Here is a 4,287-nt window from a genome sequence, read left to right on the forward strand (position 1 = left end):
GGCAGTAAAACATTAAAAATTACAGAGCTCCTGAGGGCATGGAGCTTAACTCTCCACCATTTGAGTGTGGGTTGGGCCTACAGACTTGCTTCCAAAGAGTAGAGGGGGGAAGCAATTTTATAGGGGTGAAAACTGGAAAACACCACCTCAGCCCTGTCATCAAGGTTAACATCATGCTGATAGCATGTACCTTTTTTTCTTTAACATCTTTATTGGAGTATAATTGCCTTACAATGGTGTGTTAGTTTCTGCTTTATAACAAAGTGAACCAGTTATACATATACATATATCCCCATATCTCTTCCCTCTTGCGTCTCCCTCCCACCCTCCCTATCCGCCCCCTTTAGGTAGTCACAAAGCACTGAGCTGATCTCCCTGTGCTATGCAGCTGCTTCCCACCAGCTATTTTACGTTTCGTAGTGTATATATGTCCATGCCACTCTCTCACTTTGTCACAGACTTATCGCTGGGCTTTCTATCCTGTTCCATTGATGTATATTTCTGTTTTTGTGCCAGTACCATACTGTCTTGATTACTGTAGCTTTGTAGTAGAGTCTGAACTCAGAGAGCCTGATTCCTCCAGCTCCGTTTTTCTTTCTCAAGATTGCTTTGGCTATTCGGGGTCTTTTGTGTTTCCATACAAATTGTGAAATTTTTTGTTCTAGTTCTGTGAAAAATGCCAGTAGTAGTTTGATAGGGATCTGATAGCATGTACTCTTGATATGATGTAATGAGAATGGCCCTTCATCTCTGTGGTCTTCCTCCCAAAACCCATAACCCCCGTCTAACCATGAGAAAAACACAAGATAAACCCAAACTGAGGGATATGCTACAAAATACTAAAACAATACTCTTCAAAACTGTCAAGGCCATCAAAAACAAGAAATATTTGAGAAACAGTCACAGACCGAGGAGGCTAAGGAGACATGACAATTAAATGTAATGTGGTACCATAGATGAGATCCTGGGACAGAAAAAAAAAAAAGACATTAGGAAAAAACTAGTAAAATCTGAATAATTTCGTGTGTAATTTAGTTAGTAATCTACCAATGTTTATTTCTTAATTGTGACAAACATACCACACTAATATGGAATATAACAACATGGAAAAACTGTGTTTAGGGTATATGGGAACTCTCTGTACTATCTTTGTAACTTGTCTAGAAATCTAAAACTATTCTAAACTTTAAACTTACTTAAATTAAAAAAAAAGTATACAGCAATCTTATGCCTTAGATACAGTTCTGTATAACACATAAATGAGACCCTAGAGTTTTCTTCATCTTGGTAGTGTATTTTGTTTCATTCAGAATGAGATATAGTGGGAAAATTCACATACTTCTATATTCTGTGAGTTGTAAGAACCATTAGATCACCTCATGTTTCACTTGTGGAAACATCATCTTCAAAAGTGGTAGAAAGAACTTCTGCTACTAAATATGTTGAATTAGGTTGTATCAGACCATCCATCCTGATGTTCTCAACAATCAATCGTGGATATAATATTTTTAAAATATGTTTGAAGTAAACAGAAAGCATCTAAGACAACCAGAACTTGAGAAGGCAGGATACTGGAGAGAAGAGATGTATAAAGAAGTGGGTCTGACATTAAGAGCAGCTTTTCTCCTCAAGCCATTTGCCAAGTTATAAGCAGCAGCTGTGAAGTAGAAAAGCTTAGCAGAGCATACTTCAGCCTCATGGACATAGGGACAAAAAAATTGGAAATTAGGGTGCTCCAGAGAAGAGTCCTCATAAATATCCCATGCTTTCAGTTAAAATTCCTGAAGGATTTCACTGTGAAATAAGGGCTAACCAGAAATAGGCCAGCTCTCATAAATATTGAAACCCAGCCTTGAATCCCTGATTAGATTAAGCTAACTAGCTTAACTACCTGCCAGAGGTAAAAATATATCCTCTCTGGAAGACGATAACATTATCCAGAGCCTTAAATTAGCACCAGTTTTTCACACACTCTGAACAGCATTCAAGAAAGATTATCAGAACATCCAGGAGATAAAATTTAAATGAGCCCAAACCAAAAGGAAGAAAACACACAATAGAATCATAGCCACAGGAGATCCATGTACTTTAACATAAATGTAGTATTCAAGAAAATAAATGGCAAAATGGATACTTCCAGAAGAAAACAAAATCCATAAGAAAATATTAAACTGAAATTCTTGAACTAAAATAATAAAATAACTCAAAATGGGAAGTCAATAGATAGGTTTAAGAGAGAAAAAAAGGATGGAAAATACAGGAAGGAGTGTGAAAGTTATATGAGACATGGATAAAAGATCTAACATATATGTAAATGGATTCCCAGAAGGTAAAGAAAGAGAGAGTGGGGGAGAAGTAAAATTCAAAAATAGAATAGCCAAGAATGATCCAACTGATAAAAACATATTAACCTATAGCTTCAAGGAGCCCCAAGCAGAATAAATATAAAGAAAACCACACCTAGGTACATCATAGTAAAATACCTGAAAACCATAAAAGCAGGCAGCTGGGACTTCCCTGGTGGTCCAGTGGCTAAGACTCCACGCTCCCGAAGCATGGGACGTGGGTTCAATCCCTGGTCAGGGAACTAGAACCCACATGTCACAGCTAAGAGTTTGCATGCCACAACTGAAAATCCTGCAGGTGGCAATGAAGATCCCTAGTGCCGCAACTAAGACCTGGCACAGCCAAATAAATAAATATTTTTTAAAATAAAGACAAATGAAAGCAGGCAGCCAGTAAGACACAATATCTTCAAAGGAACAGTCATGAGGCTGATGACTGACTTCTCAACAGAAATGATGAAACTCCAAAGACAATGATGCATTGGTACAGTCAAAAAACAAACATAGAGGGCTTCCCTGGTGGCGCAGTGGTTGAGAGTCCGCCTGCTGATTCAGGGGACATGGGTTCGTGTCCCGGTCTGGGAAGATCCCACATGCCGTGGAGCAGCTGGGCCTGTGAGCCATGGCCACTGAGCCTGCATGTACGGAGCCTGTGCTCCGCAACGGGCGAGGCCACAACAGTGAGAGGCCCGAGTAACACACACACACACACACAAAAAAAACACAGAGAGAGGATACTACAAAGACTTATATGTCAATTAATGTGAAATTTTTAAGGAAATAATTTTCCAGAAAGAATGGATTAAACTAAATAAAGAAGAAAGAGAAAACCAAATAGTCCTTCTGCATTAAACAAATTGAAACTGTAATTTAAAAGCTTGTGCTCTCATATATTCTTCCAAGCATCTAAGGAGGAAATAACCACTTTTTCGTAAGATCTTCCAGAGAATAGAAAGGGAGGGAACATTTCCTTACCAGTTGTATAAGGCTAGCATAATCTTAATATAAAAATGGGACAAGGGAATTCCCTGGTCGTCCAGTGGTTAGGACTCAGTGCTTTCACTGCCATGGCCCAGGTTCAATCCCTTGTTGGGGAACTAAGATCCCACAAGCTGTGCAGTGTGGCCAAAATAAATAAATAAATAATAAGGATGATAACATTTCAAGAAAAGAAAATTACAGTAAAATCTCTCATAAACATAAAAGCAAGACATCTTAAACAAAATATTACCAAATTGAATCCAGCAATGTAAAAAGCAACAGTGAAATGGAATTTAAACAGATGGAGAAGAGGCATTTCAAAAAATTAAACACCTACTCAATATTTTAAGATAAATATAAACGAAGCACATTAGGAATAAAGGAGAATGTCCTTTATCTGAAAAAAGTTATCTACAAAAAATTTATAGCAAACATAATACTTAATTGTGAAATTTGTTGAACGCTTTCCCCTGAGACTATAATAAAACAAGGTAATGAATAAAGGACGCCAACTATCACCACTTTTATTTAACATTTGTATTTGCGGTCCTAAACGGCTCAGTAAGGAAGGAAAACAAAATGAAATAAAAGACATAAGGATTGATGTAGAAAAGTCCAAAACAATCAACAGATAAACTATTAGAGTTAGGAAATTAATTTTGCAAAGTCATTGGATAAAATTAACTATATTTCTTTTTTTTTTTTTTTTTTTTTGGGTTTTAACCCCTGTCCCCTGCATTGGTAGGCGGACTCTCAACCACTGCACCACCAGGGAAGCCCTAACTATATTTCTAAATAAGCAGTAAGCAATTGTAATAGCAACCCAAGAAATAAAGTACTAGAAATATATCTATCAAAATATATGTAAGACCTCTAGGTCAAAGACCACAGATTACTGAGAGGAGTTCTAAAAGGTCTAAGTGAATAAAACGACATACGATGTTAATATGTTGGAAGACAG

The sequence above is a fragment of the Neophocaena asiaeorientalis genome, unplaced genomic scaffold (genome assembly GCF_003031525.2).
Source record: "Neophocaena asiaeorientalis asiaeorientalis breed wild unplaced genomic scaffold, Neophocaena_asiaeorientalis_V1.1 scaffold105, whole genome shotgun sequence".
NCBI classification, from domain to species: Eukaryota; Metazoa; Chordata; class Mammalia; order Artiodactyla; family Phocoenidae; genus Neophocaena; species Neophocaena asiaeorientalis.